Source organism: Euprymna scolopes, chromosome 37, assembly GCF_053919585.1.
Source record: "Euprymna scolopes isolate OS-2025 chromosome 37, ASM5391958v1, whole genome shotgun sequence".
In the NCBI taxonomy this organism is placed as follows: Eukaryota; Metazoa; Mollusca; class Cephalopoda; order Sepiida; family Sepiolidae; genus Euprymna; species Euprymna scolopes.
Window position 1 is genome coordinate 25,709,378 of NC_136518.1, and position 15,686 is coordinate 25,725,063.

Sequence of the window (15,686 nt, forward strand, 5' to 3'; positions counted from 1 at the left end):
CTGATGAATTTAACAAGTTTAGGGGTTCTAGCTGTTCGAAGACGACCTTGCCCTGGTCGATTGTGAATATATCCAGTCTTCTTAAAACGTTTCAAAGTCATGCACACCAGCATTCTGTTCACGTTCAGGCTCTTACAGATATCCTTCCTGAAGTTTCCTGCTTTAAACAGCTCAGCAATTGCAGTCCGGTTGTCTAAAATATGGTTATATTCTGGTGTCTGAAAGTAACGATTCATGAATAGGTGTCAAAAATAGAGGAATACCGAGAAAACTGATTAAAATTATACTTTGAAATAGACTTTAACGCTAAATATTGCTGACACAAATATATCTCGTTATGTATGTCCTTATCGCGTTGACACACCGGTTCTGATTAGATCACAGAAGTTAAGCAACGTTGAGCCTGGCTAGTACCAGATGGGTGACCATTTGGGAATTCTAGGCGCTGTATGTGCTTTCCGCTTATCTCGACATTTGTTTCCAGTCGTCTTGTACTTCCACTTGCCACTGGTATTTTACAATGTCGACTCAAGCTATGCGTGGTTGGAACTGCGCAAGTCTTGCCACAAAAATTTCCCACGCAGACACCCTTACAGTGAATATCCATAGTCTGTCAAGACTGAAGGAAGCCTCTTCATTATATATATATATATATATATATATATATATAGAGAGAGAGAGAGAGACAGAGATATGTAAACGTGTATAAGTATGTATAAATATAGATATGTATATAAGCATGTATAAATTTATACATGTATGTATGTATATATATATATATATATATTTATATATATATATGTGTGGTGGTCAAGGTCTGTTGTGAACATGTGTTAAAAGCACACAGATCTGTTAGCGTATTTCTGTGCTTCTCGCAGACAAATCAACACCACGTGCAAGTCGTGACCACTGGCACGTAGACGGAGCTCTGATGAACGGCGAGTGTCCGGCGCCGTATAGCTGGACCGTCACTGCCTTGTGGGCCAAGGTTCTTTTGACCAAAGGCATCCCTGACAGAAATCTCCAGGGGAGCTTAGGTTCTGTCAGCTGCGGCATGAATGAGCCACCGGCGCGTGGAATATGCTCTGGTGCCTAGCAACCTAAATCTCACTCCTGGATCAAATGGCATATTGGGTAGAGAGGACTTCCGTAGCCATGATGAGGGCAACCTATCTAGGAGAATGATAACTGATATAAAACCTGCTGCGGCTGCTGCTTCCAATGATGTTGACTTGTTCTTTTTGGTCCACTGTGGCAGTTGTTTAGAGAGAGGGAGTGTCTCGGTGCAAAGTCTTTCCTCGCTATAAGAAGCCTCAAGCACAGGCATTGCTTGATATTAATTAGATACACACTGATGGTAAAATGTGTATCTCGATAGCAAAAAGGCTGGCTGTAGCGTAAAACGGCAAAACATTCAATGAATTTAGCAAGTATTATGAACGTAAATGACAATTAAGGAACTGGAATTTCCAGGGCCTGTCCTGGCAGGTGTTTCAGGGCTCCAGAGCCTGAACCCGGTCGTCATCATGCTACTGCGAGGAAATATATGACAATGACCATCGGCTGTCGGAATGTGCGGACGCTGCTTGACTTGTCATCACAAATAACGCGCCAAGAGCGTAGATCTGCTCTTATATCTAAGGAACTTCAACTTTGACATAGTTGCTCTGTCTGAGACAAGTCTGGCTGATGAGCTCCGAGTTGGCTGGGGCCTACACAATTCTGTGGGGTGGTAGAGCAGACGGATATAAGAGGGGGGCAGGCGTGGCTTTTGCTATAAAGGCATCAATTCTTTCTAGCCTGAAAGAACTTGTGTGCGTGACTGGATAATGACTGAGGTTACCTCTGGTAAATGGTCGTTACACTACTTTTTTTTAGTGGCTATGCACCCACTCTGGATCCAACAGAAGATGAAAATGTTGCTTTCTACCTGGCATTGTGCAGTGTAGTTAGACGCATTCCCTCTGCCGACAAGACCTACATACTTGGAGATTTTCATGCTATGGTAGGAAGAGATTTTGAAACCTTGGATGTGCTGGGTAAACATGGAGTGGGCAAGTGTAATAGCAATGGTCTGATGTTGCAGTTTTGTTAAGAGATGGGTTTTAAATCGGTAACACTTTCAGTAGAAGAACAAATACAAGACGACCTGGATGCATCCGGGCACCAAACAATGCACTTGATAGACTATGTATTAGTCAGAAAACGTGAGATGATATATCTGCAGTGTTCATGTCATGCGGGATGCAGATTGCTGGACCAATCATCGGTTGGTCAGTACAAACCTTAAGTGTGTTGTGAAGCCCAAGATGAGGGGACATGGTGTGGCTATTCCAAAGCGACAATGTTGACCGTCTAAGGGGCAATATTATTAGGGAGAAACTAGTTAAGGAGATCGGAAGAGATTGACTGTGAAACCACTTGGCCTGCTTTTATGGAGTCTGTCTATGAGGTATTTGAGAGAGTGTTAGGTTATTGTAAGCGTAAATGTCAGGATTGGTTCAATTAGAATGATGCTGAAATTCAGGCGCTGCTTGATTCAAAGGCCAGAACATTGCATGCTTATCTCAGGAGTGGTTTGACGCATGATCAACAATATCGATTGAGGGACAAGTTTAAGGCAATCAAGCGTGAGGTGCAGAGGAGGTTGCAAAACATGCAGGATGAATGGTGCAGGAAGAAAGCTGAAGAAATACAGCTTTACTCGGATTCAAACAAAACCAAGGTCTTATACAGGCTACTGCGTGCGGTTTACTGACCACCCAGATCACCTATCATCCCTTTGCGCTCCAAGGATGTTGGGGATCTTAAACCCGACAGACATTCTGCATCGATGGAGGGAGCATTCTATGACCTCTTAAACAGGCCTTACGTTGATGAGTTTGTTAGGTCGATTCCTAGGAATCCGGTCAAGATTATCTTAGCATTATATATATATATATATATATATATATATATATATATATATATATATGACGATTGCAACGTCTTGTCAGACGAGTGCCACTCCCTCAGACACTTAATGTCTATGAGCCCAAAAATGACTTTTTTTTTTTAGGCCTACTGGTGAATTCACGCGCTCAAGTAGGCATGATACTGAAGACGGTCATTGAGATCAATTATTACATACTTCCAGCATTTCAAGCCTCCACGCGTCACAACTTTTCCATCACCAGAGACCTAATTTTATAGACAAATGCCTGAGGGAGTATCTATACGCAGATGATGTTACAGAGTCTTAGCTTCGTACGACAGCTAAGTCTCTCTCCGTTCAAAATGTTGAGATCCAGCAACAAGCAAGAGCAAGATGGTCAGCAACAAGTTAAACTGCAGATTAGCTTAATGCGGGTACTGGCCTCCCGCTTTATGATTTTTTTTAAATCAGTGATTTGCTTCTCCTAGAAAGGTTGCCTTCACCACGGCATAGCGGAGCCTTCTCCACCCCAATATACACATGCATACACAAATATACACGGTGCTAGTTGGCCGTTGACCCCGAAAAAGGGTTCATTCGCCCCTTTGGAAGGTCTTGTTTTAAATCCTTCAGGGAGACTAGCCACACTCCTCACCAAACAAGTCTGGTGGGGGAACCAGTTTAGTCGCCGGTGACCCGACCATGAGGCAGGTAGTATTGGGTGTGTGTGTATATATATATATATATATATATATATATATATATGTGTGTGTGTGTTTTGTGAGGAGCGTGGCTAGTCTCCCGGAAGGGTTTACACTAAGACCTTCTAAAGGGGCGAACGAACCCTTTTTACTAAGTCAACGGCCAACGTACACCGTGTGTGTTTGTATATGCATGTTGGAGTAGAGAGGGCTCCGGTAAGCCGTGGTGAGAGCAACCTTTCTATGAGAAGCAACTGATATAAACAAGTATAAAGCCAGAGACCAGTACCCGCATTTAGTTGTACTGCATTTTAATTTGTTGCTGGCTATCTTGCTCTTACTTGTTACTGGATATCAACTTTTTGATCGACTATAGATCGAAGGATCTCCTGTTCATACCCGGGTATACCTCATGCTATTTTAATTTAAGGTCAAAATACGATAAAATAAACCAATTAAAATCACCGCAAATCATTTCTTAGTTTGCATATTTTAAATCAAAACATTGAATTTTTCCATGGCATACATCGTCCAACCCAAATATCAGGCATGATATTCTAAATAGTATGATATTCTAAATATTATACTGTAAAATAATATATTGTAAATATGATATTGTAAATAAACAGACGGAATTTGATGAACGACATTATCATTTTTTTTTTATTTATATTTTTTTTCTTTTTAATCAGTCCATCGGACAAAGTATTCATCGTAATATATAATAATCAAGAGAGAGAATTGATTATGTAAGAAGAGAGACTCTTCTCTTCTGACGAATGTGCGTATATTTGAATTAAAACCCGTTGCTTTTAGCTCTCTGGTCAGCTTTATATCAAAGTTGACTTAATCTTCCGTTTCATCTGCTTATTATATTTGCTCCTCGTTTGGTCAATTGGTTTTCAGTTTCCTTGTGTATTCTTAGTCACAGACGCCAGTTTGAATAATTCTTGATACTTAACAGACTTCAACAGTCGTAGCGTATTCTCAACTGAGAATAGTCAAGCTCAAACGAAATCTTCAGTATGAAACTTTTCAAGGAAGCAATAGAGTTGCAATTTAATTTTGTTATTCCCTCCAATTCTGCAGAATATCTATAATGCCGAAACCAATATACAGGCCTCTCTTTTAAAATGTAGTAATATAATCAAATTTCAAATAATGACTTGCATTTTAAGCGAAAAACAAATGTCAGTCATTTACTCGAGTATATTTTTGTATTATTTGAACGGCTCTTCGAAAATTGATTATATTTACTACAAAAAGGGATCCCTCGACTGCCATGTGCACTTCTGCCAACGTGCAAACATTTTAGTCAAAAGATAGAATATTGACACAATGTATTTGTCGGTTGTTATTCAGTTTGCGATTATTTCATTTATACCTACATCGTGCAACAAACTTAAAGCTCATTGACTCTTTCTTAGCTATTAGACATTTAACAATTTTCCAATTATATGAACCTAAAACTAATTTAATATTACCAGGATGCAAATAGCTATCTGAAAAACCAAAATTCGAAAACCTGATTTCAAACCTTCCAAAACACAATAAGTTAATTTGATGAAAACTGCCCGATTTTTCGACTCATGTTAGAATCGTAAAAAGAAAGATAGGTCTAAGGGCAATTTAGCATATTAAATTTAATAATGTAAAGTCCTGGTGTAGGATGATTTCGAAATACGATGTAAAAAGAATGGAATTACACTTACAATATTATAAATGTCTTGGTCACTGCGGCTTGGTACTTCGATCGACGAAGGGTGAACCAAAATTACGTTTATAATTTTTTTTTTTTTTTTTTTTTTTTTACAAAATTCAAATTTTATTGAATTTTGTTTAAAAATAATCGGCAAAAGAACTGTATATGTTTAATAATTGCTTTCGTGCCAAATTGTCATTGGTTGAAATCAGTCTCCTGGCGGTTTTTGTATTGTAAATACAGGCTATAGTTTTTTGGGGGGTATGCTGACAACGAATATCAGTTATATTTGAATACAGTTGAAAACAATATCTAACGTAAAAGCTAATGTAATCTGGCAGCGATTTTGTGTTCACAGTTTCGTTGTTAGCAATACTCATGAATGTAACCGAAGCAGACGAAATAGAACGTAATTTTTCACCTCCAAATAGAAAAAAAATGGATGTTTATTCCGAATGTTCTTAACATTTGAAGGTTAGTGCTTATTCTCATAGATTTTAACATGGGAAGATTAGGTTTCTTTAAGCAAAAGCCGTTACGCATGCGCATTACTAATTCCTCGGTTGTGCAAAGAATGGATTCCATTAGCTTTTACGTTGAATTACAATTTTTTTTAATATCCAGTAAACTAGTTATCAGCCCCAAATGTAACTGTAATAGTTATTTCATCATACCCGTAGACCTATGAAAGTCCACATTTCAATTGTGAACGATGAGCTGTTAACGTAAAAAAAAAAGGAATAGCGAAATGTTTGCACTCACAGACCAATTATTTTTTAAAAGTTATTGAAATTTATATTGATTTTCTCAATTTAATGATTATTTATATTTTATTAGTTAAAAAATTTCTATTTTGTGTTAATCTCAATTTTATGTTATAATTTTTAAAAATATTTTAATTCAATAAATGTAATAAAAACTTTTAAAAATAATACAACACGCACACACTCGAAATCTTAAGATTTTTGGTTTGAAATTAATATTTGTTTATCGATAAATTAAAAATATATAGGTATATCATATTTCTTTACAAAAAAGAAATAGTAGAAAAGAGAAGTTTAAATAATTAAAAATTATTTAAATACGTAAAAGAAAAACTTTAGAGAATACTTAAAAGGGAACAGGTGTAAGAATTTAAATTAAAGAAAAATAACATTAAAGTTAGGCTCGACTAAAAATATTTTGATTTAAGAATCTCGAGCAATATTTACGTATTATTTAAAAAAAAAATGAAAAAAAAAAGAAATGTAGAAACATTACATTAGCCCAAGTAAGATGTTCTATCACAACTGTACTTAGAATTTGTCCCCTGCCGTGAAAGATTTACTTAAGAAAATATAAACTTTTTCATTGAACTTTTTCTGTGTTTATGATATTTGGGGGAAAAAAATATTTGTCCTCTTAAGGACAGTAAATAATCGGTAAGAAATAAACATTTTCCAGAACTGTAAATATTTTAGTTCCGCTAGCCGTAAGATATTTTAAATATATTTATAACATGCAGATATTCGCATGTATTATAATACAAAACGATTGCAAAGTAAAAAAAAAATGACTGTCATCAGCATGAATCGAAAGCAAAGCATTACGCGTTCTCTATCGACGTGGTTATCGAGAAAAACAATGAAGTCTAAATATTAACACACATGAAGAAATGCATTTAACGTAAGCATGTGCGGAAAGTAAAACCATGTCGGCCAGTTAAAATTTCGGTTTTCAATTTCCCGATATATGCATGTATGCGTCATTTATAAACACAAGCAAATTTTTTACTCGTGTGACGATCCAAGATCGTTATCACCTAAAATAAATGCCAATGAACGACTATCGGTAAACAAATAAAATTATGATGATCCTAAGTTTAATAGTAGTAACATCAGAGAACTATAATGACGGAAAAGGCAATTGGCCAATCAGGTTGGATTAAAAATCAACCTAACTCTAGCGATCAAAAAAAAAAAAAAAAGATTCTGGGCATTAGTCGGTTGCTGTTTAGGTCCAATACAAACCAGCTGAACAATCTTGTGACTCCGTTATCAACAAGTGGTAACAAATTACAAAAGAATGCAAGAGAAAATCGGATACAAAAGTGATAATTACCGGATCAAAAAGAATTAAAACAATGAATTGCTGAGCAGAAATAAATCCGAGATAGAATCGAGGAGTGCAAATATTTTACGAGATTACATCCTGCATAAGAGCCTCCTAAAAGGAAGCTTCCATGTTTGTTCTTTGAATGGAAGTTCGCCAAGAAAGACTGAGGTATAATGAATTGTGTGAAGAAAAAAGAAACGAAAAAATAACTCATTTACGGCAATTACGTCTTGTTGAAAGGCAAAATGCTGTTTATGATAAAATCTAACGACTTATTCGTGTTAAATATAAACAATTGAAGGGAAGCGTAATAATGTATTCGATTTTAATAATTTCAATCTTGTCCTGGTAACAAAGGATCGTATATTAGTTCTCGATTGGAAAATATGGCAATTTCTGTAAAATAATGATTACAATCATTCTTGATCCAAAGCAGAAAAACATAATTGAAAATTGTTCAATCATATAGATATATTAACAGTTGAAAATAACCGAGAACGGCGATTGAAATTTCATTTCCATTTGGAATTTTTTTGCTCAAGGAATCGAGGCTTACCTTAAGAGCCGTTTTTATTGGCAAACGAAGGAAAGAAAATAAATCAAAGAAAAAAAGGGACAAGATATGATTGAATTATTTCAATGGAATTCAAAACAAAATAAAGAGGGAAAGAGAAATTAAGAAATTTCTCTAATGAATCAACTTTTGTTTTCATAATATTTATATTAAAAAACTTTCAACTGATCCATTGTTTTTTGACTTTGCAATTTAAATTATCTTCCACTGTTATTTTTCAAATAAAAAAAATATGTTAACATTTTTATAACCAAATTATTTCTATTACCAAGCGAACAGTTATATTTCTAAACCAAAACAAGTAAGGAAAAAGAATAATCCAACAATAGTCAATCTGATAATAGACTGTTTAACTGAACCTTTTATTTACATAACTTTATCTAAGCTTAGACATTTCGTAATTGAAATTGTTATAACTTATTAGTTTTCACGGTGAGGGATTTCGAAATGTTGCCTAGCGCATGGTCCGTCGATGATCCTCTCGACATATGGACCTGATATCTCAATATTTGGAAATATGACACTCGTAAACCATCCGGGGTGATTAATTAGTATTTCCTGTTAATTTCAGTGTTATGTGACCAGTAGTTTAAGAGTTTACCTGTTAAATATTTACTCACACATAAGTGAACGTGTCTGTGTGTACATTTGCTTACGCAATGACTAAATTTTTAGTCTACAGACTCGAAATTTGATATACAGGGTATTGAGATTTTGGAAAATCTTGGATCGGTTTTCGGTCAGAAATTTGGCTGTTAAGGGGTCAAAGTTCAACGATTTGATCTTTGAGAATTCTACCAAACTGACAATTTTTGGGTCAAAACACTTGAAATTTTTAGATCTATATCATGGACATTGATTTGAGCCCAAAACAATAAATGTAAAGGAGTCATAATAGGGGTCAATTGATTGGGGTTTTTTTGTTTTTTGCTCAGAATGCGCATCCAGACACCCGGGCAACCATGCTAGTATATATCAGGGCTACATTTCAACCATCAGTTTTATCAAACAAGAATAAAAAGCGTGCAAACCATCACGAATGAACACTGAACTCATCACGGCACAAGAAATTTTACATTTCCGACGAAAAAGTATTAAAAAAGTCACCAGATAAAATCGTGTGAAGGTTAAAAGTTAGTCCATATCTCATCAGCTGCTAGTTTTCGAGGTTTACCCTATAAATACGCTAAGGCGATTTTATGATCGTGCATACCTTATCCCAATCTACTTCTTGCTAAAAAATACAATTAACCTTATCACCGATGTGCGAAACGTGAAACTTACTAAATACTTTCGTGATACTGTAAAATATGTAGCTGTCCATAGATTGCGAGGAACGAAACCATGTTAAACTTCTAAAAGTGGTTTAAAAGTCGACCCCCTCATAACCAGATATTACGCTAGTTAATGATTTCAGTCTATGCTTCACTTTAAACAAAAAGTGTTACGATAATATCGTGGGGTCTGCGCTCGGATTGAAAGTAAATAGAATGAAAGTATTTTTTCTAATATCAACAATATATAGTTAGGAAGAATAACCGTAACAACTTGGAAATAAATGGATTCTTTCTTTCTGGAAACATACTATCAAACAAGTTTAATCCAATTGACAGAAACACGTAAAGTATTACGTGTTTATGGGATCGAGGCCGCGAGAACGGTTTCAATTCTCTTACAAGATTTAAAGTAAATTTTTCTATGCATTAAATATTAACTTCAACGCTTCAATAAAAAAATCTATGCTATACATGTCGAAAGATAATCTACCCGCCCCAATTAGTTTAATGCGTAATTAGAAGGCAGAAGCAAACAATGTCATTACATAATTTGTACAAACCAATTGCTCAAGTAAACCTTGTTCGTTTTTTTTACTAATATATTTTACTAGATGGACACCGATCCGTACGCTTGAACATGGAATTTGAATTCATACAAATTGCGTATGTAGGTATTATAGAATTAATCCTCTATTGATCATTAAATATTACGAGGAAGCATTTGCTCGGTGGACTTATTCGCAAAAAAAAAAAAATAAAATAATAAAATAAATAAAATAAAAATTAAAAATGTTCGATTTTTGTTTATAATATATCACATCAGTTGATATTTTGGCTTGACAGGGAATGGCCTGGAAAAGTCACTGATTAATTTAGTTTTAAAATATGCAAACGATGAAATAATCTGCGGCGATTTTATGTGGTACCTCTTTTATCGTAAATTAAAATCATAAATATTAAGAAAATGTTGTACACCCGGATTTGTGCAGGGGATTATTCGATCCGTAGTCGAATGCTCTACTTCTGACATATCTAGAGGAAAATAAATCTGTTTCTTAAAGAAATGATTTGCTGAGATTCTATTTTCCTCGGCCCAGATAACGTGTAATATTCTTCTGTAAAAATTATGTTTTTAAGACTATTTTTAAGATCGGATTTTTTTGATTATCGATACTTGTCGAATATATTTCTGTACAAAAGCGACCTACGAACACTGCCAAACATAGAAATAACTTTTGTCTGAAGCTTGCAACAGAAAAGGCTTAGTTGTTTTGAAACCTATATGGAAGGAACACATACACAAATTGATTTATGTAATAGGAAAGATTATATATATAAGTACTTCATTTACTTACATAAAATTAATATACGAAAGATTTAAAACGGGTCAATACACTAGATATCCAGGCTAAATAGAGCATACAAAGAATCAGGTCACCCAGAGGTCAAATGGGCCTTTGTTCTGTAAGTGCATGTTCATTGGCAGAGAGAAAGGGCGCGATGGATACTAGAAAGCGGATTGGCTAACTAAAATCTCAATAGAAGGTGCGTATATAAAAACGACAGACAACAAAATTCGCACATAACCCTGAAGAATTATAGAGTGGATGAAACGCGGAATAGTCGGTGTAGCTTAATCGCCATATATATTTTATAAATTACTAACTAACTACCTACGTATTGAGCACTTTTGAAGTAAATACTTACGCATAAATTTATACTTTCGTATATTAATTTATGCGAGTAAATGTAGTTATGCTTAGCTCCTGAAGCACTAGCAAAAGAATTTATTTCACATTAAAAATAGATATGGAAAGAGTTAATTTCAAAACAAGTAGACCTTTTGATAAACTTTTAAACGTAATTAAAAACTTAAAAGTCCACAATCAACCTAACAATTTCCAGCTGAAACTATAAAAGAGTTCTAAAAGCAGATAAAACTAGAAACTTTTATAAAATAGATACGCAAGAATATAACAAACTTATCACAGAAAACATTCCAAAAAACTACAAAATACTAGACACAAACGAATGCGACTACATAAGATATAAATACTGAACGTAAACAAATTACCGATGAATTAAATTAGCGATAAAGATGGCAAATTGAAACCTAGAGAGGCATATATTCTGCTCAAAGACAACAAATGGGACTTCAATAATAATCCCAGCACCCGCTGGATAAACCCAACTAAACCAAAATTAGCAAATCAATACTTTCTAGAGTAAACAAACAAATCAAACAAGACCTAGAATTAAACCAGAGGGAAAATTTATCTGTAAAGTCAAAGAATGTTTGCATGTTATTAAAATAAATTAAGATCATTAAGATCGCAAATTATAAAAATATATTAAATAAAATAAATTTTTCCTAACTGCGAGACTGTTCGTCATTTCATTTCCGGTAGAAATTAGCCTTTCACGTGCACCACACGTGGACGACTTTCGAATTACATTTATCTAATTAATAGACGGGTAAAAAAAAATCCCTATTTTTAAATTTATATATATATATATATATATATATATATATATATATATATATATATATATTTGTACTTAAACCTTACAATTGAATTTTTTTAAAAAATACAAAAAAACTTTAATGAAACTTGGAAATACGATTTAAAAAATAGCGCGGATCGGTAAGTGCACTAAGCATCATTTGTTTATCTTAATTTTTTTATTTTTAAAAGCTTTCCTTGCGAAGCCTAACAAAAATACATTTGTCTAATTCTTAATTTATTTTATTGGAAAAAAAAGTAAATATGAAGAATTACTCCACCCTCGAAAATTCCTTTAAAATTACCACTCTTATAGGTTTTCGGGGTCGCTGAAAATTTATAATTAAGGCAAACGAGTAGTTTCCAAGATATGAAAAATGTTAGTTTAAAAAAGTGGAGGATCACTTTTCCATAATAATTTAACGTAAAATTATCACCCACTTTGTCGCCACGATTTTTATTTTTTTGGGGGGGGAGTTCTTTCTACCCTTGAAAATTCCTTTTTAATTACCTGTTTAAATTGCAAAATGCAAAAGAAATCAAAACAAAAACCTTTTAGCCAAGAAACACAGAAAAATTTAAAATAGAATCCATTTTTTTTCTATCGAATTCATTTGCTGTTTTTATTAAAAACTATTTTCTCCCGGATTTGATAAAAGTTTTCATAAAGGGCCGTGCGAGACGCGTTCGTATATAAACGTTTTTTCGTAGATTTCGGTGTGCTAAAAACGAATCTGCAAACCGTTTCCGTTGCAAAAAAATAGTTTTTTTGATATGAAGAAATTACTATTCGAAAAGTAGGCGATCACTTTTCCATGTAAATTTAACCTAAAATAAGCACCCACTTTCTAGCCATCTAAGAGGGGGGATTTTTTCCCCATATCTATTGGCTAAACAGCTTTCGTTTATGCTCTCGCGTAGCATAAACGAAGGCTACGGCTGTGAAATGGAAAATAGTCCCATAGTTCAGGGGTTATTACCATGCAAAAGAAATCAAACAAAATCTTTTTAGCCAAGAAACAGAAAAATGTCCCTCTCTCAGGTGGTCAGAAAGTGGGTGCTAATTCTAAGTTAAAATTACATTGTAAAACTGATCACCCACTTTTCGAAAAAGTAATTTCTTCCTATCATGAAAACTTTTTGTGACGGAAACAGTTTGCAGATTCGTTTTTAGTACACCGAAATCTACAATTAAATATTTCGTTATATACGGACATGAGACGGGCCTTAAAGTAAAATAATACCGGATTCGTGGGGCAGATTTGCGCTTAGTTGTACAAATATCCTCAAACTAGTAATCACTAAAATGGACTCTTAAAAGTCACCTGTATCGAGCAAAAGTTTAAAACCACTAGTTATATGTCAGCCTACGTCACAGTAACATATTGAGTGAATTCCTAACAGTATTTGTATAGTTTTTTTTTAGTTTAAACTCATTTTCCCAAAATTTCCCCAAACCTAACCTGTCTGATAGAGTCTGCCGCCATTTGTATATTTTAAATATACCGATAAACACTGCATGTTTTTGAACCGATTGAACATTATACATTACATAAAACACTAAAATATTATCCGGTTAGGTAGAACATTTACTTTTCTTGCCTTTGATAATATTTGTTATATATATTTTTTTTACAACTTCTTTGTACTTGTGTTTTCATTTAATGTAATGTTTAATGTATAGTTTTTAGTTTAAACTTACTTTCCCAAACTTAACGTATTCAACAGAGTCTGCAACCATTTGTTTTTGAGCCGATTAAACATTTTACATTACATAAAAACACTAAACAATTATCCAGTAAGGTAGAAACATAACTTACCTTACCATTGCTTTCATTTATTTGTTTTTGGACTACTTTTTCGAATCTATGTATAGTACCCCCCCCATCACTCAAATATCAATTATTAACTCAAATTTTTGTATACGGGGGGAAAAATATTTAGCGCTCCAACATTTTTACTACGTTCAGATTTATCCACTGATTGTTGGTAGAGTCCAAGCCATGATTGACGGTAATCCAGAGGATCAGGATCCAATTCTGCAAGAGTAACATTTTTTTTTAATTTTCGCCTTTTTTACTTTTTGGAGTGGATTGCTGTACTAAGAATATAAGAAACACGCATTTTTCTCTTTTTATTAGAATTTTCCATTACACCAAATTGAGCTACATCAACGCGTGGCAGGGTACAGCTAGTATATATATATATATATATATATATATATATATATATATATATATATATATATATAATCACCCATCCTCACAAATATCTGAAACTCTAAAAAGGAGTCATTAAATGTACAGAAATAAACCGCTCTATAGAAAATTTAAGTTTTAAAAAATTAAAAAACTAATTGGTGCCAAAAACAAAGATATGAATTTGCAAACCTGCAGATAATTTACTGAAATCTAAATTGGATTTATTAATATAAAATTAGAAACTTATATCCCAAGACAACTGTGCAGCACATACCGACATAAATGTGGCCATTACGGAGAATATTGCATTATAAAAGCTGTATTCTCAAAATTTAGCATCAATGGATACCAAGCATCGAAGTGGCAAAGAAACAAAATCCACCAACTGCATTTAAAACCATTCAGCATGCTAACCTGTCCACCAAAATGGGATAAAAACATAAAATATCCCAAAACAATTGCTTCAGCCAGGACGAGCGTTAATTCAGCCTCGAACTATGTTAAATTGCATGCAAATATAAAATACACTAAATGTAGGAATCAAAAAATTACTATCCTAATAAAGATACTTTAAGAACTAATTGAAACAGAAAAAACACCTTACAACTGCCATCAATTCGAATAGCATTTCACAGTAGAAACAGCCATCAGATTTAAAAATCTGAACAACTCAAAATAAAAAGATCACAAGAACTATCAACAAAACCTAACAAAAAAACACTAGCAAGGAAAGAGGAGAACCGAATCTCCCACCTTAACTAAAAAATAATGAATACGAAAAGACATATTCCGCTCTACATCAGGTCAAAAACGACATTTTTGCACAAACTAAAACATTACACAATGGAATTGCAGAGGTGAAACTATGGACAAATAAAATATAGCAAAGTATAGCCCCGATATGTGAATCCTGCTAAAAACTTACAAACCTTAAAAATACTATATCTACAACCAAACACAGATGAAGACGAGACACCCGGCCAATAAGAGACATGACTTATAAAAAACAAAATTCTAAACACGGAGCATTCAACGATAAAAGCTTCATTCCACCGACAACTATTTTTCAATTTTCATCCCACAAAAATACAACTTAAAAAACTGAAAGAGAAAACCAGATAGCACAACTTCGTACTCCCTTAATTTTAATGGACTTCAATGCTAAAAAACAAAAAGTTGAGCTAACTATCCTTTTACAACCGTTATCTTTCACTAGAAACGACATAATATCAGTATTGATAACTTCAATTTTCTTCAAAACTTAAAGCTACAAAAAAATGAAGCCAAAATGACAAATCCATAAAGCTAATTGGTTCAAATTCAAACTTTGCTAAACAATCAACTAAGATAAAAAAATTTTACCAACATACTAAACGAAATAGAAAGTAAAATATATTTGATACCTAAACCTCATCATGACCAAGTAATAAACGGAATGTAAAAAAAAGCAAAATATTACATGCTAATAATATTAGAGTACTTCAAACAACATCCCATAAAAATCTTTCAAAAACACAAACCCAAGTAAAAGCTTTAAACTGATAAATCTATTTCAAACTAATTACACACAACTAAAACAAAATAAAACAAAATACTGAAGATAACTAGGAAAACTTCAAAACACCAGGTTATATAATTTCACCACATTGACAAATCATAGATCAATCGCAAGCAATCACAACAGAACCTAGCCAAAACTAGTATTCCCTTAGTTTCAAA

The 15,686-nt window shown here is 33.7% G+C and overlaps 1 pseudogene; it reads left to right on the forward strand.

Moving 5' to 3' along the window:
* The first annotated feature begins 337 nt into the window (after positions 1-337).
* Positions 338-454, forward strand: LOC145261317 (5S ribosomal RNA; annotated as a pseudogene).
* The last annotated feature ends 15,232 nt before the right edge of the window (positions 455-15,686 follow it).